Below are 22,022 nucleotides of genomic sequence, written 5' to 3'. Positions count from 1 at the left end.
TTTCTAAAATCCTGGGCCTGATGTTTGTAAGTTGGGTTTCTGTTTGGTCTGTGATGACTTAAGGGTCCAGAGAAAGTATTTGGGTAGTGACTGCTTTTTTGCTTTTCAGTGGTTTGGCGGGAGGCAGATGTGATTGAACTACCTTTGCTCCAGAAGAGCTCTTCTTCTCTGTTCCTGACATGACGACAGACTGGTCAGGGTGATGTGTGTGTGGCCTGTACAGTGGCAGCCCATTGGGTCCCTGGCACCAGCTCACGTCCTCCCAGACATACCTGCAGGTGTGGTATGAGGCTGCTGGTCCTGTCTCTTCATACGAGCTTTATAAAACAATCCTGCTGAGACTGTGTTAATAAAAGAGCTATATAAATGCCCACAGACTTGCATCTGTGGACATTTGTCAGCTTTCTTTGATTAACTTCTAGCGCACTTTTAATACATCCCTTTGGCAGAGTTTATAATTCCTGACTTTATGTATCTTCCTCTCCAGCCTCTGACGCAGTTGTAGTCCATCAGTGGCATTTTAGAAAAATTAGTCAGGGGAAACCAAGAAGGCTCACTTATTCTCTTGGGTGCCCTTATCTGTCGTTGGATTTCTACATGCATTACTCAGCGATCTCAGCCACAGAGCAGACATTTGGATTTTCTCCTAGTCAAGCCTCAAGTATAGCCCCTTCCTAGAGGGTATGGCGACCATCCCTGTTTCTTTTCTTAGCAAAAAATGTGATCAGTTAGTGAGTTTTTAACCCTAACTTCAGGATGAAGACTGAAATACCTGTAAAAACGCCCGGCTCTGTGCCTGGCACACGGCACTTACTCCCTGGTCTCAACCACCACGCTGATGGCTTCCTTGTTGGGTCTGTAAGTACCCCTCCGCCATGCCAGCAGCTCCGAGCGCCCTGCTTGTATTTCATCTTAGAAGTGACATGTTTTGCCGAAGACCTTTCCCCAAGTCCTCCAGTGCTAGCCTTCTGCTCTCCAAAGGGGGCGATCGCTCTCTCTACACGGAGCCCTCCTTTCTCCAGGGAGCCTGTGTGAGCGCCGGAACTGGCAGCTCAAGTGAGAACATCTGTTTTCTCTCTGACATCTATCTTATTAGAGCTCGGCCGTGGGTACTGGAGGGTCTTCGTGCTGTCACTGTTGGCTTTGTGGAGGAGCAGGAACCACGAGGACACCGGCCCACAGGGCCCCACAGAGGCCCACAGGAGCCCACAGGCTAAATAGGTGCTTGCTAGCTCTGGCTCTGTTGTCTGAACCCTCAGCGCTGGTTCCTGGGGGCATTGCTGGGACTGGTCACAACAGAGCGCCTTAGTCCTGACTGTTTGTAGAGTAACATGTGTTGCTATGGTGAAAACTTCACTCTGGCAGGCATGAGCTCTTTTTTTGATCTGCTTCTTCGTGGGCAGGGGCCCCAGAAATCACTCCGTGGCATAGCTGATGGCCCTCCTGTTCCCACTCTGATAAATGATGAAGCCAGAGGGTTGATAAGACAGGATTAGAGTTCCCAGACTCCACGAGTGCTTTCTAATCAGTGAGAGTGCTATTAGCAGGCTTTGGTGGGAATTTTTTCTGATATTATCTTTTCACCTTTTTATCCAGAGCTTCGTATCTGGTATCCATTGGTACCTAATAGTTAAGGAGGGGGAGATTGGGGGGGGTGGCGGGCAGGGAAAGAAAACAGTAGAACTACTGACTCCTGACAGCCTTTTTTATTTAATGAGGAGACCTTTATTTTGTGCACAGTCTGTCACTTGCCTTTGGTTACCTCCATTGTCTCAAATGCCCCACAGCCGAAGAGACTGAAACCTAACTTAGTCACAGCTGGTTAATGTAGGGAGTTAACAGTAGTTTAAAGAGCTTTGCAAGCTGCTCCCCTGGCCAGGGGAGGTTCTCACAACTTTCCTTGCTTTTCAGCAGAAAGGAGCCGGATTGTATGGGAGGCTCTTAGACCTCGGGAACCCTCCACTGAGTTTGTAGGAGCCCAGGGTTAGGTGAGGAGCTGCTTCTTGGCTCTCTGCCCGAGCCATGTTGCCTCTTGACGGCTTCCCTCATTTGTCTTGAGGGGTTGGCAGCACTTTACATCTGTGAAATGCTTTACTAGCCTCACCCTGTAATCTGCATGGTTTATGGGGGTTGACATACCCATCCAGAGCCTGGCTTCTTGAGGAGAGTCTTGGCCAAAGACCATCCCCTTCACATTAGAGTTGGAGCCAAAATAAGAATTCAGCCACGTCTGGCTTGCATTTAGAGCTCAGGCCCAATGCGTCTGTGAATGGGGCGGCTCCGGAATTTTGCCACAGGCTGCTTTATTTTTCTTTGTCTGAGTGGAATCTGTTTATTACCTGGAAGCTATGTCTGTGGGTCATTGTTCCACTTGGAGGCTTTTCAGCCTGCAACAATCATTGAAATTTGCATCTTCCTGAAAGAGACTGACCCAAGTATGTGTATCACATGTGAACATAGGTGAATGGGCAGAGACCTTATTATTAAGCTTACTGCCTTCTGTTAGCCAATGTCTGTAAGATTAGCTGCCCTGGCTGTTATATTTTCATTGCTCTTATCAAGTTAATGTTGTGGCCATAGCTCAAGGGCACATCTTTTCTTCAAATTTTACAAGTTCAAGGGCTAGAAGGAAACCAGATGTCATTTACTGTGTTTATAGATGAGGAAATAAAGCCCCCAGAGTTTGGGACTGTTGCCCAGGACAATAGAATGAATTTTTGAAAATATGGGACTTGAACCCACATCTTCTGACTCAAGTCTGGCGTATTTTCTGTAATTCTACCCCCTGCAATCTAAGACTCTACCTTTCACTGCTAGTGTATCTGACGAAGCCTTGAAACTGATATATCTTCTTAAGTTTGTTATGTCCATTTATTTAGCTGCTGTTTATTGAGTGTCTGAGTGCCTGCTGTGTGTCTGTGTGGAGCTCTGGGAATGCAGATGAACAAGGCAGGTCCCTGTCCTTAAAGAGGTCACAGTGTGGTCACTTAAAGCAGATACACTACTGGATAGAAGTCAGACCTTGAACTTGATGTAAATATCAGGTGCAGCTACGGACATACAGACTGCTGGGTGTGCAGGCTGGTGGGCCTTGGCCTCAAGCCATTGCTGTTGGGGTGGGGAGGAGGTTATTGAATCGACACGTCATACCCTGAGCGTGGAGTTGTCAGTAGTCAGGACAAGAGTGGTGGTTGCTCTTAGACATCTTGTGAGGCGCAACCGATACTCTTAAATATTAAAGCTTTGCAAGTAAGTGAACTGACCATAGGCAGTGAGTGCATAAGCACATGCACGTGCACAGGTGTGATTTCTAGTGTGAAGAGGCCTGTATGATTATGATTGAAGTCTTGGTTGAGGTTAGGAGAACTCTTGTTTGTGATTTCTGAAGATTTTTAACCTCGAATCGCCGCATAATCTGTACTGTTGCTTTTGGGTCAGTGGAGGTGGCCATCAGACCTGGGGAGAGAAGGAAGGATATAATCCTCCAAGCCTCAGCCTTGGGATATGGCTTCTTAATAAAGCTCCTAAATTTTGCCCTAATGGAGTCTTATTATCTTAATAATTCCCTACACTTTTATTATAAGGGTGTAGATACCCTTACTCTTTATAGAGAACTTTAAAGGGACTTTTTAGTGACCATTATAAAAACTTTTGTGATTTGTGGGGAGGGAGAAGGATGTGCCTACATCAGGACAAAGAATGAAGGTGTACTTTCCAGAGAAGGACCCCACTTTTCTCTTCTGACCTCCGTCCCCTGGCTTTGAAGAATGCCCAGGGCAGGGCTAGTTAGTCAACAAATGTTTACTGTCTGGTCTATATGTCTGCTGTGGTGCTGGAATCTAAGACAAGATAGCCTTGAGAGTCAGTGAGGACAGAGAAAAGTGGCATTAGGTTTGGAGGTGCCAGGAATGTGTTATCAGCGCCTTTCCGGAAGGTTGAGAGCAGTCTGGGGGCTCCTGACCCAGAGGAGCCAGTCCTCCTCAGATAAACAGTCCTTCCCTCCAGCAATTCCTGGAGTCCTGCAGGAAGTCGCAGGGCCTGCTTCACAATGCCTGGTTTCCTGCTGAGAAGAATTCCTCAGAACTTGGAGCAGAATTGAACTTTTTAGACCCCTTGGTTCTGGAGTTTAGAGTGTGTGTAGTTTGTAGTCTGACTTTGCACTGGGTCAACTTTTGACCTCAGGGGGCAAGGAATACTTGTTTGCATGGATTTCATGACTGTTGTTTAGAAGAGGGATGTTAAGGTGGAAGGGAATGAGTAACAGTTTGGTCTCTCTCTGGTTTGGCATGAAGTGTGAACAAGCACACCTCTCCAGAGTCCTTGAGGCAAGGAGGTGTGAGCTCTGGGACCTGCAGGGACCTGGATTCTGCCCCAGACTCTGCCACTAAATAACCAGAGCCCCTTTACCTCTTTGGTCTGCACTTGCTTCATGTGGGTATCAGTGTCGTGTGGCTTCCCAGGCCTTCCTAACATGTTTATGCAGAACAAGACTGACAAATATGTGACCAGCTTAAGTTGCCACCCAGAAATTGGGAGAAGAAGGAAGGAAACACCTGCCCCCCTCACCCCCCAATGGAGATTTAGGGTTAGTCAGAATGAAATTGTTTTCTCCTTTGGGTTAGCGGATTCAACTTCTAATCTTTATTCCATTTCTCATTTTTGTTGAAATCAGGTTCTGGCCTACATATGGGTTGACATGTAATACAATTTAGTGGGATCAGTGGTAGGGAAGGAGAAAAAACTGTATATTGGGAAGTAATCAGCAGGGGTGATAGGGGGGTAGGCTTGGCTTTGTGACCTTCTTGTCAAGGTCCTGTGGTCTCTCCAAGGTTGACCAGGGGACTCGGAAAGAGGAAAAAAATAGTCATTGTCCTGGCCCATGCCAGGACTGGGTTTATCACACCAGACCTCTGATTATGTCTGGGGCCCTGAACACTCAGTGATGGGCTCAGCACATATGCTGAGCTTGACTTTTTTTTTTTTTTAAGATTTATTTATGTATGCATACAATAACAGGTGTAGGCCAGAGGCGCGAGGTGGTGGTGGGAGGGGGGTGCAGAAGAGGATTCACCAGAGACACAGTAGGGAGTGGAGTGGAGCAGTCCAATTGACCGAAATACACTGTTGAGGGGAACAGCAGGCGAGACAGGAGGGGTCTGCTGCGCCCTGTGGGTCAGCTCCCTGGCCAGGGATCGAAGTTGTGCCAGTGTCTGGCGATAGCTTGATAGTGCTGAGATGCACTATCAAGGAGGGAGGGCCCTGTCTTGACTTTTTTGGTTTTGTTTTTCAGATCAGTAGGGGAACTCATTTTCTGAATTCTACCTTATGATCTGCCTCTACAACCCTAGACCCCAAGCACTCTTAAGGCTTTTGCAAGCCCCTACTTATCTCAAAGATCTCCTCAGTTACTCTGACCAAATAGCTTGCCTTCTTCCTCAAAATTATGAGAACGAATTTTAAGTGGCACAGGGGTGGGGCTGTTGAGGAGATCCATTCAGATTTTATTACATTCTTCTAAAGCTAGATTCAAGTAGGAATTACTCATTATAGTTAATGTGTGAAATGTCATAATTATTGACTCGCCTGTGCCATCTGAGATGGTAGCTACTAGCCACATTTGGCTCTTGAAGTGTAAATTCATTCAAATCAAATGAAACTGAACATCAGTTCCTCAGCCACACTTGGCCACATGGCAGATGTTCAACAGGACATTTCCATCACCGCAGAAGGTACTGGTCTCCACACTGCTATCTGAACTTTTGTTTCTTGTTTTTGTAGTAATAAATAGTGAGGGACCCTTGTGGTGTGCTTCTATTAAGGGGACCCTCAGAGGCCCTGGATTGCAGCAGCTGAGGTCATGGCCCTGAAGCCAGACTGCCTGAGTTTGAATTTTGGTTTTCCAAGTTCTTCATTGTCATCTTGGCAATCTTAACAATCTTAACAATCTTAACAACATCTTGACAATCTTCATTATCATCTTAACCTCTCTGTGCCTCTGTTTCTTCACCAGTAATCTGGGGAGACTGTGTCATGAAGTCATCAAGAGGGTTAGAAACATTAATCCATAAGCACTCAGAAGAAGGTCTGGTCCAGGGTCAGAGCCCCATACATGTTACCATTGCCCTTAGTATATTTCAGACCAGTTGGAATGACTGAGTCCTCGCCTGTGTGCGACTCCCCTTTGTGGCTGTCTCATCCATTTGCTGAGAAGCAGGGTGCAGGAAGAGGTGTGGGAGCAGCCTGACAGTGACCTGAAATCTGTGCCCTGACTCTGCTTCAGATCTTGGCTACTCCGGCAGGCCTCCGCTCAAAGCCGTCCACACTTACTTTACTTACAGATAATGTAGAGCAGGGTTGTCTCCTTCCTGAGTTATAGAAGAAAAGAGTGATTTAAAATGGAAAGTGGGGGCCTCCTTGGTGGCGCAAGGGTTAAGATGCAACCTTAGAAGCAATCCACAGCCCCTGCAGCACGAGTTCAATTCCTGGCCAGCCAGGGAGCAACCCACATGGCGCAGCAGACCTCTCCTGACTCTCCCGCTGCTCCCCTCAGCAGTGTACTTTGGTCATTCTGCCTGTTCTGTTTCTCACTCTGTCTCTGGTGAATCCTCACACCCCCCGCATCTCTGGCCTGTACCCCAGTTCTTGTATACATAAATAAATAAATCTTTAAAAATAAAATGAAATAAAATGGGAAGTGGCTGGGGTAGTTAACTGGTAGTAGCTGATGGCTGTGAGGCCTAGCCATTATTACATACTTGAACATCCTAAGTATAATGAGATAAAAACCAAAACACAAAGACCTGGTGTCCTTTAGTACCTGAGCAAACACTTTCGGTAGGTTCTGAGGTTATGATGATAGCCTCGTACAATGCTGTACTTGAACATAATGATTACCAATTGTTTCATGAAAAAAGAAAGGATATGCAGTATCCTCAGAAAGATTTTGGAAAGATTTTTGTCCTCTTTTCCAATTACTGTTAAGATTTCAATACCTAAATCTTTAGCAATATGAAAAACGTGACTGTCCAGAATGATCTGGCCCCTGAGATTTCTGGGGAGCCACAGTTTTATAGCCCTGAAGTTAAAGGCAAAGTCAGTTTGCTCTACTAGGTATTTTATTACCTAAGACATGTGAGAGAAACATTTTTGACAGTCTTATCATACAGCCTGGGAGATGTCTTCATTCAACACTCTTTGGCCACTCAGGCATTTAATTTTCTTTTTCTTTCTTAAATCATTCGGTCAGTATGCTTACTCTGTGTAAGACACTGGAATCTGAAATGCAGCCTATTTCATGTGCTTTCCTTTTTTGGCCTTTTTTGGAGGTACAGAAAGACAAGAATGAGATGTTTTTCAGCTATTGTTCCCTGATCCGCATACTCCAGGCATGACAGGTAAGGGCCTGTCAGATTGTCACTGGCCACTCACCACACCTTTAACTGCAGCTGTTGCCAAGAGTAACTGCACCTCTCAGTCTCCTCCCACTGGCTGGGTTCTCACTCACATGGCCCAGGGGATGTGGGTCTGCATTAAACTGGTTCTGAAATCGCCCCCTCGTTCTATAAGCACCGGTTAACTGTGCATTCATATGAGACATTGTTCTAGATGCTGGGAACACAGGGAAAGGACATGTTCCCCAATTACAGGGAGCAACCTCACCATCTAGTAAGGGAAACAGATAAAGGAAGCAAGTGAGTTGCTGGGCAGTGAGTACTCTAGTTAAGCTAACACTATATCCAGCACACGTTGATGTCCACTAACTCATGGTCTGCCAGAGCGGGGGCTTTGGGAGCACAAAAGAGGGCCCCAAGCCTAGAATCAGCGTGAGTGGATGCTAGGTAGGTCTAGGGGCGAGGGGGAGGGGGATTAGGCAGGGAGCAGCCTGCCCTGGTAAATAGGGGCAGGACTGGCATGGAGCATCAGGGTCCTCAGCAGAGTAGTGCCCATAGGGTGCTCCAGGGATGGGCAGGGACAAAGGGGAAGGAAAGGGAAAGAACTGGGGCCACATCACACAGGGCTTGCGGTCATGCTTAGAAGCTGAGATTTTTTTTTTTCCTGGAGATAATAAGCCTTTGAAGACTTGGGCAGGACGGTGACCTGATGAGTTTGCTCTGGAGACCGCATGGAGGATGAGATAGGTGAGGAGTCTGATCTGGAGGCTGTGGCCCTGATGCACGGGAGAGCTCCCCTCACCTGCACCCCCTTCCTACCGAAATTTCGTTCTCCACCCCCAAGCAGGAAGCGTGCTCCGGGACCCACACGCCTGTTGATTCAGAAACCCACAGAGCCTCCTCTTTCCCCTACGTTTTATGTGACCCAGGGAAGTAGTGAGGCCGTGCTCTGGGGCTTGTTAGGGTAGTTAGAGCTGGGAGCAAGAAACAGCTTTTCTGAGACCTTATTATAATCCTGAGGCCACATAGCCCTTGAGCATGAATATCATTCTTCTGTCTTATGTTGCTTTTGTGACTTTATCACTGAAGTGTCCTTCAGACTTGTTAAAAAGGAATTTTCCTCATCCACCGTGATTTCTAATTTTTTTTAAAAGTAGGGCCTTGGGTAGATCGAACATAATTTTCTACCACCTATAAATTTTTTAGCTAAAGAAGCCAAGAAGGGAAAAAAAATAGCCAAGAAGAGGTTTGCATTTAAGTTCTTAACTAAGGAAGCTGTTTCAGGGCTCACAGAGGTGGAGGGAGGGGAACTTCTCTTGAGGGGACTTATCTGGTGGGAGGGAGATGGTGTGGTTGATTACTGTGCCGAGGATGCAGGCATTGTTTCACTAAGTTATTGGGTATTCACTGTATCCTAGGGTCTACCTATGTTTTGTCAGGAGGCACCTGACAGGGGTGTCAGTTAAATAATTCTTACCAGCATACCTGACAAAATGTGGACTCGCTGGCCTGAACATGGCTTCCGTCTCCAGACTTTTGCCAGACCCCTAGAAACAGACGCAGTGAGATTTCCCCCTTGTCTGATTTCTCACATCTTAGTGGAACAGCTGGGGGGGTCTTCTTACCAAGGCAAGGGTGTTGGTGGTCACCCACCATTCCATTTCACACCTCCTGGGACTTGGCCCCCCACAGGTGACTGTAGTTTACATACTCTCCAAAAGCAGAAATAAAAACAAGTGCGTATGTCAGAACATAAACCCATAGTGTTACTTCTCCTTGTCACATCCCCCATGACTCATCATTAACAGTTTTACCTCCTGAATTGCTGCCAACTCCCCTCTCTCCCTTCCTGCTCAGACCCTTGCTTTTGGCCCCATCAGCCCCCAGCCTCTTGTCTGGTCTCCTCTCATCCCTTTTCCAGAGTGCTAAGACTGATTGTCCTCAAACTCTGAGCATGGTAGCCCCTACTTAGGATCCTTCCATGGTGCTCACCTAAAATAGGGTGCTCAGCATAGCATTGGAGATTGCCATAGCCCCTGTCCTCCTCTGCACTCACTCAGTGCCCTGAGCCTGCACCCCAGAACAATCACCTGTGTTCTCAAACACTCCCCTCCCCCCACATCCCTCTCTGCTTTTGTTCTCACACACGCCCTGCCCAAACCCTCTCTTTCCCCTTTTTATCCAGCTGACTCTGGTTTACCCTTAATGCCCACCTCAGATATCCCCCAGGCACCACCTATTCAAAGCACTTCCCCTAATAGAGTCCACCCCTCTGTCCCACCCGCCTCTGGTTTTCCTTGTCTATTCATTCAGCTAGACTTAGACCCAGCATTTTTCCTTTGCCAAGCACTGTTTCTAGGGCTAGGATAAAAGATGAAAAGACGAAGATTCTGCTGTCAGGGAGCCAGGAGTCCTCGGGGAGGTGACATTGTCATTGCTGCTCTTGTGTGTGAGGAACAGGGATAGGGAAGGGAGCATGACCCCCGGAAGGGTTAGGGACAGTTCATTTTAAAAGGAGAAGTTTGGGCTTGGCCTTGAGGCCTGAGTGGTGTTGGCCAGGCAGACATACTGGGGTGTCCCAGGCAGAGAGAGGACATGTATAAAGGAAGAAGCCTGCAGCTGGGCAGGGGTCCTGGCAGGTCTCCATGCTGCCAGAGTAGAGTGGGGGGTAAGGGAGGAAGTTTTGGAAAATGAGTCTGGACTGGTAGGCAGGGTGTGAGCCATGGAAGCCCTTGTTCAAAGTTTGGATTTGCTCCACAGCTGGGCTAGTAGGAAATCATTGATGATTCTAAGCACAGGAGCGACTCCATCAGATTTGTGCTAGGAGATCACAGGCAGTGGGGCTGGAGCTGCCTGTCTGCACTTGCCATGAGCCTCCCCCCAACCCCCTGCCCCCCATAATGAAGGGGCCGCTTGACTTCTGTGTGGAACACGTGGTTGGTGCGAATGGATGGAGGCTGGTGGCAGCACCTGCAGGACTGTGTGTGTGTGTGTGTGTGTGTGTGTGTGTGTGAGGACTGTGTGTGTGTGTGTGTGTGTGTGTGTGTGAAGCTGCCTTTCTGCTGCTGGTGGTCTTTTGCTTTTCTGTGTCCTCTGGGCTCTCAGATCACCAGGAAGAGAAGCTTGTGAGCCCCTTGTGAATGCTGGCTCCTTTAGCCCATGCATCTGGCTATCATCTTAACCTTTGAAAGCTTAAAAAGGAGAGTCTTTTGGTGTATGTATTTGGTGATACATTCACTTGGTTCAAAAATCTTTCATAGATTGATGGACATTTGGGTTGTTTCCACCATACTCATGAATAAAGCTTCTGTGAACATTCACACAAGTTTTTGTGTGTACATATTATTTTTAATTTTCTTGGTTATATACCTGAGAATGGAATTGCTGGGTCACCTGATAATTTTAATATGGGAAAGCAGCCAGCATTGAAACTATAGTGAACAGTTTGTCTTTTTGATCTGAGAGTTACATCTCAAGGCTAGATTAATGAGTATAGTTCATTATTATCCAGGCTTCACACAGCAGTGCTGGCTATTGAGAGTTATAGTTAATAGACTGCAGGCCAACAATCATCTATGATTCAGAGGCAAATATTGTCAGAGTTCCCATAACAGAATTTACTGAATTCGTAGCACGTGAACTGTGCTCTTTGGAGAATACCTAGGACAGAATATATTTGCCAGAATACTCAGGACGCAACTCTTGGCCTACAGTCATCACTTACTTGAAACAATCTAAAAATCCATCTATATTGAACTGGTTGATTAAGTTATAGCGTATCCATACATTGGAATACGCTATAGCTGTTTGAAAGAGGATAAGGTTAATCTTTGTGTTGGCACAGACTGATGTCTGAGAAAATAAAATATGTTATAGGTTGGAATGTATAGGATGAGCCATTTTAATAAAAATTTCATGTTTTTATATATATAGGCAAAATCGGGAAAGATCATAGCTGACTGTCAATATTAGTTATATTTTTAGGAGTTACTTTAGTTTTCAACATTATATGTTTCTCATTAAATATTTTTAATGGTAGGTGTGAATAGCTTTTAAATTCATTTAATTACTCTCAATTCTATTTTGGAATACAAGTAATTTGAGATAAGACTTTCATCGGAAACACTAGATATCATAGGGTGTAATACTGCATATTAGCATATGACTAAATGCCAAAGAAAGTTGTGGTTAATGTAGTAGTCTTCTCACAAACTGTGTGAGCTCAGACTCAGAGGCATGGAGTCTGGCAACCAGGAAAGCCTTATAAAAGAAAAGTGAGATTGGCCTTAAAGGATGGTACCATTTATGTGGCACTTTACAGTTATAGATGTGCTCTGACTGCTTCCTTGGTACTGAGCACTGTAATAAGCACTTGACTATATAGTCTTTCAGTCTTTACAATCACCCTGCTGGGTGGATGTTATGATTACTCCCATTTTACAGATGAGGAAACTGAGGTTTAGACAAACTAAGAGACCTGACCAGGCTCCCTTTGGTGATAAATGCTGGAGCCAGAATTCAGAGCCTATCTGTCTGACTTCAGAGTCTGAGTCCCATACTCCATTTTAAATGGAAGGAGACTGTGGTCTGGAGAATTTATGAGAGCACACAGCTAGTAAACTGGGGAGCCAGGATCTGAACTCGGGATGGTCCAAATAATACATCGTGTCTATTACACTGAGTTTGCTGATAAGAGTTCCAGGCTGTTGAAATACCCCAGGGTGGTCATGGGAGGCTAGGAGGCTCTGGATCAGGGCAGCCTGTGAAAGTCTTCTTCTGTGCCCCCTTTCTTAGAGATTCACATACTGCATAAACTTATTAAATTAGTCCAACATTTCTTAGACCTTCTTTTTTTAAAAAAAAAAAAAGATTTATTTATTTATTTTATACAAGAACTGGGGCACAGGTCAGAAGCGAGGGAGGGTGAGAGAATTCACCAGAGCCAGAGCGGGGAGCAGAGGAGCAGAGCGACCGAAGACACTGCTGAGGGGAGCAGCAGGCAAGGCAGGAGAGGTCTGCTGCACCATGCAGGCTTCTCCCTGGCTGGTGGGGAATCGAATCGGCGCTGCAAAGGCCGCGGACAGCTTCGCAACATGGCACTGTGCTCAACCGCTGTGCCACTGGGGAGGCCCTTCTTAGACCTTCTGACCATGTCTTTTCAAGTAATATTTAGTAACTTCCCTTGATCTCATTCTGTGAAAAACTGCCCTCCCATCATAGAAGGGAACGCAGGAGAAGGGGTTCATGAACATCTTTCTCTCCCCCTCTTTCAGTGAATAAATAAGAGTATCAGCTCTAAGGTCTGGGGTTAGAAGTGTGAGTTGGCGTGTATTTGTTGGAATTAGTCAAGTGGTATTTACTGGATGGACTTGGGGCCACGTGGCATCTCTCACCACCTGATTTTTCCTGCTTTAAGACACCAGAACAATCTCCAGAGCATCCCAATTGCCATCTCTTTATGACTTCTATTTCAGTAAATCATTATTCACTGTTGATAAGTTACCTATATAAACGCTCCCCTATACTTCTTCAACTCAAATTGTATAAATATCTCTCTTCCAAATTTCATGCAGAGTGAGCATCAGCTGTATCTGAGTCCCCCCCCCCACCACTTCCCCTGTAATACGTGCTGTTGCTTTTTATTTTTTAATTTTGGTAAAACATAAAACACCAATTTAACTGCCTTACCCATTTTTTTTTAAAGATTTATTTACTTATGCATACAAGAGCTGGGGCACAGGCCAGAGGTGTGGGTGGTGAGAGGATTCACCAGAGACAGAGCAGGGAACAGAACAGGCAGACTGACTAACACACACTACTGAGGGGAGCAGCAGGCAAGACAGGAAAGGTCTGCTGCGCCATGTGAATAGCAACCTGGCCGGGGACTGAACTTGTGCTGCAGTGGCTGTGGACAGCCTCATAGGTTGCGTCTTAACCTCTTACATCACCAGGGAGGCACTGCCTTACCCATTTGTAAAAAGTGCACAGTTCAGTAGTGTTAAGTACTTTCAATGTTGTTGTGCAACCAATTCTCCAGAACTCTTTTAAAAACTCATTGCATGACCCTGTATTGAATGCTTCCCTTGAAGCTGCCTGGGATATGGACTTGACTAAGAAGCACTGCCTGCTTAGTCTAAGGAAGGTGGTGAGAAAGCTACTGATTCCAGCCAGAATTGTGAGACCCGGTGATCACCAGTGCTTCAGGTCTCCTCTGTCCTGTCCTCCCATTGGCTTTTGGCTGATAGTTTCTCACCCATCACTCCTTGGAGCAGCTGCCCCAGCTCTCCAGAGCCTGGGGAGTAGTGGGTTTGCTTGTGTGAGAGCTGTGTCTATACCTGGGTGCACGTGGCCAGGGGATGGGGTGGGACAGGAGAAGGGGTTGCTGCCAATACCACAGCTTCCCCAAGCCCCAAATCAATAGTTTACCCAAATATAGAGTCCTCGACCTTGTACCCTTCTGTTCAAGCCACCCTCAGTGTATCTTCTTCTGTGTTTGTTCTGTTTGTGCCTACGTGCCTTTTCTCCCCTTTACTTCTAGAAAATGACCATGGTGATGTGACCCGAGTCTCAGAGTAGGGGCACGTGTAAAACTGAACAGACTGGAGAGGGTCATGTTTGGTCTGTGCATTTCCATGGAGACCTCTTGAGAGTAAAAGATGGCCGTGGCATTCTTGTACAGTACACAGACCTCCTCACGGAGAAGGTGGTTTGTTATGAAGATAAACTTGCAGTCTCTTCTTCCTGCAGGCTTGCAGCTCAATGCCTGAGTCATCTGGATTGGTGCCCTGTCTCTGAGTTTCATGTTGCTGGGTGGTGTTGGGCTTGTAAATACCAGGAAGTGTGTAGGGATTGGGAATGCAGACTTTGAATTCAAGTCCCCTGATTCTTTATAGTCACCTTCCTTTCACTGGCTAACTTGAGGAAGTTACTTCACTGCATCCCCCTTTTTCTGGTTAGTAAAATGGGAGTGAGAAGAACTGTGCCTACCTCATTGGGTTTGGGGAAGGATCCAGGGAGCTGATCATGCATGACTAGCACCTTTATAGAGCCTGCTGTCCAGTCAGGACTCATCACTGCTAGTTTACCCAGGAATATAAGTAATTATCTCTGTGACTCTTGCAGCTGTCACTAGGCACCTGCTTTTCTGTGCCTTTCATTTTCATATTACAGTTACGAACAGCCTGACCTCCTATGCATCCATTCCACACCAGATACACCTTTTACAATCAAACATTGCTACTTGGGCCACCAAGACCTTTAGCAAATGTGCAGGTTGAGTCAATTTGCTGAGGCTCTGAGCTCATGGTTCTCCCAGTGAATATCCCCCTCTACCTACCCACCACCCTTAGTGCCTCAGGCTCCAGAATCACCCTCAACCTTTCTGTTTTCTCAAAGATCCTATTGGCTTCAGTGCTGCTTTCTGCCTTTTCCACTTGGAGAAAACTATGAGGTTGAATTAAATTGTGATCAGCCATGTGGAGTATTTTATACCTTGGTGACCTAGCTGAGCATTTTTTTTTTTAATTAGCGGGGATATTACATATTGTGAGTGATTTTTTTAAATAAGATTTATTTATTTATGCATACATACGAGAACTAGGGTGCAAGCCAGAGGCACAGTAGGTGAGAGGATTTACCAAAGACAGTGGGGAGAAGAACAGGCTAATCTGGGCCTCCCCAGTGGTGCAGCGGGTTGAGTGCAGTGCTGTGAAGCTGTCTTGGCCTGTTCGGTTCCCGGCCGGCCAGGGAGAAATCCACATGGTGCGGCAGACCTCTCCTGCCTCACCTGCTGCTCCCCTCAGCAGTGTCATCGATCTGTCTACCTATTCTGCTCCCCGCTCTGTCTCTGGTGAATTCTTTCACACTCCCGTGCCTCTGACTGTACCCCAGTTCTTGTATAAATAAATAAATCTTAAAAAAAAAAAGAAAAGGTAGATGTACTGAAATATACTGCTGAGGGGAGCAGCAGGCAAGACAGGAGAGGTCTGCTGCGCCATGTGGGTTAGCTCCCTGGCTGGGGGCTCAGAGTCATGCTGCGGTGGCTGGGGATGGCTTCATATCAATGTGTCTTTAACCCCTGCACCACCAGAGAGGCCTTTGAGTGATTTTTGTTGAAGGATTTTCTTTGCTTTTTTTTTTTTTTTTAAAGATTTATTTTATTTATACAAGAGCCGGGGTACAGGCTAAATGCGCAGGAGGGTGAGAGGATTCACCAGAGACAGAGCAGGGAACAGAACAGGCAGACTGATGAAATACACTGCTGAGGGGAGCAGCAGGCAAGACAGGAGAGGTCTGCTGCGCCATGTGGGTAGCTCCGAGGCTGGCGGGGACCGAACGGGCACTGTAGAGGCTGTGGACAGCTTCACAGCACTGAGCTCAACCGCCCGCGCCACCAGGGAGGCCCTTTGCTGTTTGAATACTACTTTAATAAATAGATTTCCCCAAGTTCCTCCACTTAACACAATTGATTTAATTTCTACTCTATTCTTATGCCCCGGCACTATGGTTTTTCATGACCGTAATAAAAAGACACAGACCAATTTCTACTGAATGTTGAATCCAAATATTTTGAGATGAATCAGTTTTAAAAGATGAGGTCATTACATATCCTAAATGTCTACTGGCAAAGGATTGGATAGATCTGTAAATGGTAATATAAATTGGTATGTAATGTCATAGAATGATGTGCAAAATATTTGGTTTTGTGTGTGTGTATGTGTGTGTTTTAAAGCACATTATAGAAAGTGATGTTGGTGTGGGCCTTTTCCCCTAACGTTTGGATTTGTTTTATTTTTATAAAAAAATATCTACATGGATAATCACCAAAATATAATTAGTGGTTTTCTCTGTGTAATAATAGAATTTCAAGTAATTTTTATTTTTTGTCCATGCTTGTGTCTGCTCATATAAATGAATGTATAGTTTCAATGAATGTATGTAATTTTGATGATCAGAAAAGGCATATTAAATCTGTTTTCATCGAGGAAATGGAAAGTTTGGATTAGTGACAGAGCCTGTTTCTTGAAGAGCAGGAAAAGTGAATAAAGAGAAGTGGGAGAGACTGGGGTGTGGAGTGAAGGTTTGGTGGGGGTGTTAGAGAGAGAGAGAGGGACACATGCAGGCAGGAGGAGAAAGTTTGGCAGACAGGTTAGGGTTAGGGGATGCTCTAAAGATAAGCCCATAATCTTGCTGTCATTCCCACCCACTGTAAATGAGAGCTTTGATTTTAGGAAGCCTTTTGGAGGGTGAAATAGGGGTACTTAAAATCATTCAGAGAAGCCTATCCAAAAGCATCAAGAAAAATGCAAGTCAGGATTGACTTGAAGTGGAAATAAAACTTCTCAGTTCCACATATTAACTGAACAAGTCACATGCATGAAATGGCCTATGGTGAAAATATAAGCTTTAAAAAACAGCAAATGAAAATGTGAAGTTTAAACCTCAACACAGCAGCCCCTTGTTGTTTGTGGAACTGTGGAAATGGGCCACCCAGTCTGCTTTTGGGTGAGACCTGTTCATCTTGGTTTCTGAAGGTCCCTCCTTCTAAAGGTGTAGTAAGCAGACAGGTGAAGGGGGAAGGGCAGGATGTGATATTTAGGGACTTCTGTGAAGGTATGGGACCTAACTAGCTGCCTTGAAGAATCTTTGGACTCACAGCCTCTTCTTTGCGCTATTGAATGAGGTGGATCCCTGCTTCCCTGCCCAAGGTATTCATTACCTGCTAGAAGAAGCTGTGGATGGTGGTGTCTTCTCAACAGCGCTTGGCCCTGGGGCTTCCATTGACTTCCCATGTAGAAGATACATAGAAAATGATAAATGGCAAAGCAGTGATAAAACCTAAGGAGGAAAAAGTGTAATTGTTACTTATTGAATACTTCTGATGCCCTAGGACTTATGTTAGACTTGATCTTCTAATCCCAGTAATCCCCTCAACAATCCTCTCTATCTACACTGAGCAAGCTGAACCAGCTCCATCTTAGAGTAAATGAGGGATTTTGACACAGGTCTTTTTGAATTTAGAATCCAGGCTCTTAACCATGATACTCTCTGCGTCTCTGCAGGGGATGTGGGCAGCAGTGGCTTTGTGTGTGAGGGAAGGAAGCAGCACGATAGGAAGGGAAAAAAAGACTTCCAGAGAAAGTGAAGCCAGAAATGGGCCTCAAAGGATAGCCAAAGCAGACACACAAATATAAGGCAGAAAAGAAGACTGGAGTTCAGGTTAAAAAAAAAAAAAAAAAAAAAAAAAAAAAAAAAAGGCTTCAGAGAATCTGGAAAGAGCAGTTAGTAAGTGTAATGCTACAGAAAGTTACTGGGCCAGATGGGCTTGGGAAATGCTAGATATACTGCAGGACTTGTCCGAGCCTTTACCAGCATGGTAATGGGTATTGTGTATCTGCAACAAATATCTGTTGGCCCTGGTGAGTATTTCACTGAATAATAATCTAGAATATGCTTCAGGACACCTGGCACTGTACTCATTTTGTTTTGGGGAGTTGTGATAATCAAAGGGAGAGGGGAGGAGGCTCAGAAATGTCAGATTAAAGAACTAAATGTTATCCTGTAAGCAGTGGGGTTCCATAAGAGGGCTGGCTATTGTTCATATTATATGTAGCCTGTCTGTTCTGGCTAGGATGGGGATGGTGGTGGTGGGGGAGGTTGAACCTTGATGCTGACATCCAGTTAGAAACCTCTTCTGCAGTTATAATTGTCTGTTTTTGCTTTGTCGTGTTTTGTACTGTTATTATTTTTTTACACTGATGTCTTATTTGGTTCCCCTATACTCCTGCTATAAGTGAAACCATCCTATATTATTTCTTTTTCCTTCTGGCTTATTTCACTGAGCATAATTCCTTCTAGTTCCATCCTGCAGGGGAGGAGGAGGGAGAGAGATCAGAGGGAGGGAGGGAGGAGCATAGGGGACTGTGGTGATGGTGCACGGGTGCATTGGTGAAGGAAACTCTATGGGGACTACACCTGAGAGGGTGGGGGGAAGCAAATATTGTTTAAAAATGAACAATGAGGGCCTCCCCGGTGGCGCAGCTGTTGAGCGCTGGGTTGCGAAGCTGCCCGCAGCCTCTGCAGCGCTGGTTCGATCCCCGGCTGCTCCCCGGTCACCGCATGAGGGTCCCACATGGCGCGCAGACCTCTCCTGCGGCCCGCTGCTCCCCTCAGCAGTGTACTTCGGTCCTTCTGCCTGCTCTGCTCCCCGCTCTGGCTCTGGTGAATTCTCTCACCCTCCCGCGCTTCTGACTGTACCCAGTGCTTGTATGCATGTATGTATAAATCAATCAATCAATCAATTAAAAAATAAATAAATAAATAAATAAAATAAATCTTTAAAAAAAAAAGAACAATGATGTAAAAATTAAAAAAAATATATAAAAATAATAAAGAAAATTAAAAGAAGAAAAGAAACCTCTTCTATAGTCTGGTGAGAGATGAGGGTGTGAAGCTCTTTAGTAGCACTGGAGTGGAAGTAATGGATTTAACAACATAATAAGGGAATAAGCCAACAGGTGGTTGTAAGGGAACTTGGGGAGTGCTTGACTGCAGCCCGGGATGTGGGTAATTACAGGATGTCTCCTGGGCACTACCTTTTGGAACAAAGATGAAAAGTTTGAGTTTTGGCATGCTGAATGGGAATTGATGATGCACTGTTTAGGTAAAGATGCAGGACCATCCCTTGGGGGAAAAGATCTGAGTGAGAAAAATAGATTGGAATGTTGCAGGAATAGAAGTGGCCTCTGGAGCAGGGATTCACTACCAAGGCAGCAAGGAGGGGCTGAAATTTGCACCCTACACCTGGAGGTGAATCTCTGACCCAGAAGCATGTGGAAGAATCCTTGGAAGCTAAGGGATTTCAGAGAGTATCCTTTAAAGGATAAGAACCCTGAGACCTAAGAGGGGGAAGGGAGTAGCCTGAGGTTACACATCTGGTTTGGGGCTGAGCTTCACTAGAGCAGGTCTTTTGCCTCTTCCTAAGAAATTTTTTTCCTTCTGCTCTTCAATGCTGCCTGCTTCCTCTTAGTAATATATATAGCTGTCTGTGGGGTTTCAGTATTTGCAGGTGTTTCAGGTTGGGTTGCAGGTGGCATTCCTAGCAGGTGTGGCCACCCATGCACACTAGGACTTTTAAACTTCAGTCTGTGTTGTCTCCATCCCTGTCATTCCCCACCCACCCCCATTCCCGCCCATACCCTCTGCAGGGCTTGTCCTGAGTGGTGGTTTTGTTCGGTGGACTCTTTCCTGAATCCTTGCCCTCTGAGCCTTGACTGGGGGACCCAAAGCCTCTCTTCCAGACTGGAGGCTGGGATGGCTGCCCGGACTGCTGTGCCCTCCCCCAATGCCTGGTCTGGGGCCGACCATGGCCCGGGGCCTGCTTGTCAGCACGTGGCTTGGGTTTCCGTGTTAACGTTCCCAAATTGGGATCTCAGAGGATTGAGTGTCCGTGCTGTCTGATCACGCTGAGCCTTCTCGAACAGCCAGCTGTGAACCTTTCAAAGGGCTGTGTGTAATTGGTTTGGGAGATGGGGGGTGGGGGCTGGAAGGGAAATAGGGACAAAGAAGTCAGTTTCTTGAAAGGAAAGAAAGTTTCTTGAGCCATTTGGGTGGGGCTAGGTGCTTGGGCACATTGGAAGCCCTTTCCTCTGGCTTTATCACTTTCAGAGCCCCCTTTGGCAGGGCCTGCAGACACCCTGCGGACACCCCCCTCCCCCAGTGTAAATATAGCCTCTGTCTCCCACCCCCATGCTCATTACGCATTCCTTTAATCTGACCCATCTTCAGGTCGCCAGCTGGCAGAGACTCAGCAGATTCCAAGCCCCAGCTGGTGCCAGAGTGTTTACACGGGAGGGGTGGCTTGGCAGACAACTTGCCCCCAGGCTACTCAGCTGTAAGAAAAGGTAGAAAGACATCCCAGAGATAAGTGGCCCATTTGTCTGCTGACTTTTCCTCCTCCCTCACTAGCTCTCCCCCTCTGGCCCACCCTCACTCCAGTTTCTGCTCCAGTCAGAAAAAATAAAAGGGAGAAGAATCTCTTTGTGTCCCCGGAGGTCCTAGGTGAGAAACTGCCTGGTTCATCCCTTCTGCCTAAGTAACCCTTTATGTAGGGCTTTGAGCACATACCGGCAAAGCCTTTGATGGTCTGATGGGAGCAGATCAGATATTATTTAAAAGACCTGATTTGTCATATAAAATCAGTCCCCATGCCTAGTGGTTGGGCTTATCCAGAATCCATAAATACTCAGAACTCAGTGATTGAATGGTCATGGATCCATCTGGGCATGAGGTCCATAGTGTCCTCAGGCCCTGGTTCCCTCCTTCATCCTCAGGAAAGGCCCCCTGAGATACTCAGACAGGTGGCTGTGGATTTACAGTGCTGGTTTGTCTTGAGGGATCCTGGGATTGCATGCTCTCCTCTAATCTCCTGTAGAGTCAACTGAAGCCAGAGTGCCAGGAAGCCCATAGATGCACTCCACAAGGGTCATCTGCTCTGTGTTCTGGGACACAGGACACCTGGAGGAGCAAATAGAGAATGACCCAGCCCAGTGGCACTTAGAGATTCTGTTCTAGATCCTATTTGAATCCTGCCTCGTTTATCCCCACAGGCAGTTAACTGGAAAGGCTGGCCAAGTGAACCTGATACTCCTGAAAGACTCGAACTCTGCCCATAGGCATTTTGATTAGACATTTTTTCATTGCGATATACCAATTAGTGTAACACATACACTTGATGGTGAGTCCGACCTTACTTCTTAAAAGTGGCAGTGCATTCAGTACCTCCACTTCCATCTCTTGCAACTAGTTCAGATAACTCAAGAGCCACTTAAACGCATTTCCTCCTCTTACCCCAGTGTTTTTGTCACTCTGGGACCAAGAGGAGTTTCCAGAATGACATTTTAAATGGGATTCTAATCACTGTGTCCAGTTACCACTTGTCTTCAAATATCTGTGTCCAGGAGGAAATGATTTCTTTGACAGTTTCACATGGAAAAGCTCAGACTCACTTGTCTATTAGGTAACTGATAAAATTTAGTTGGTAGGTTATGAAATATGGGTCAATCTTTAGAGTTTTGTGGCTGGAAATAGAATGAAGGGTTTATGTTGCAATGTTGCCTCGCCCACTTTGAGAGAAGTAATTGCTTTATAATCTTGACTTGAATCATTTTGGGAAATAAGGTTTTGAAATGTGCACAGTGCTGGAATAGATGGCATCCTCATTGATGAAATTGGTAAACATAGATGATTGACCTTGGGGCCCAGTAGCTTTTAAAATAATTGAATGAGGGCCTCCCTGGTGGTGCAAGGGGTTAAGACACAACCTATGAAGCTGTCTGCAGCCTCTGCAACACGAGTTTGATCCCGGCCAGGGAGATACCCACATGTTGCAGCAGACCTCTCCTGTCTCGAGCAGCCCCTATATTGAACGGGTTCCTGGCTGTGGGTCCTCACCCGCGTGCTTAAAAGGGACTTATGAATACTCCACTACAGGCACACACAAAAGGTTAATAAAAGGTTTATTTACAAGGGAAAAGGAAATAAGGAAAATGTACAACTCAGGGAGAAAATAGGGAAATAAAGTCTTTAATGCGTCCTACCCGATCCGACGACCTGGAAACCCAAAGTCACTCT

At 46.0% G+C, this 22,022-nt stretch overlaps 1 protein-coding gene across 3 annotated transcripts in view; it reads left to right on the top strand.

Moving 5' to 3' along the window:
- The window catches only part of TRAM2 (translocation associated membrane protein 2), a 92,926-nt gene that overhangs the window by 19,597 nt on the left and 51,307 nt on the right, over positions 1 to 22,022 (top strand). The window contains exon 2 of one of the 3 annotated variants that reach the window (XM_054698863.1): positions 7,332 to 7,394. The exons of the other annotated variants lie outside the window; for them this stretch is intronic. The gene's annotated coding sequence lies outside the window, so the exon portion shown is untranslated. The remainder of the gene's footprint in view (positions 1 to 7,331; positions 7,395 to 22,022) is intronic. 3 annotated transcript variants of the gene reach the window in all.

Source organism: Talpa occidentalis, unplaced genomic scaffold (assembly GCF_014898055.3).
Source record: "Talpa occidentalis isolate TD23 unplaced genomic scaffold, MPIMG_talOcc4v2.1 talOcc4.2, whole genome shotgun sequence".
NCBI classification, from domain to species: Eukaryota; Metazoa; Chordata; class Mammalia; order Eulipotyphla; family Talpidae; genus Talpa; species Talpa occidentalis.
Note: the sequence above shows the minus strand (reverse complement) of the source record. Positions and strands in the feature narration are given on the sequence as shown.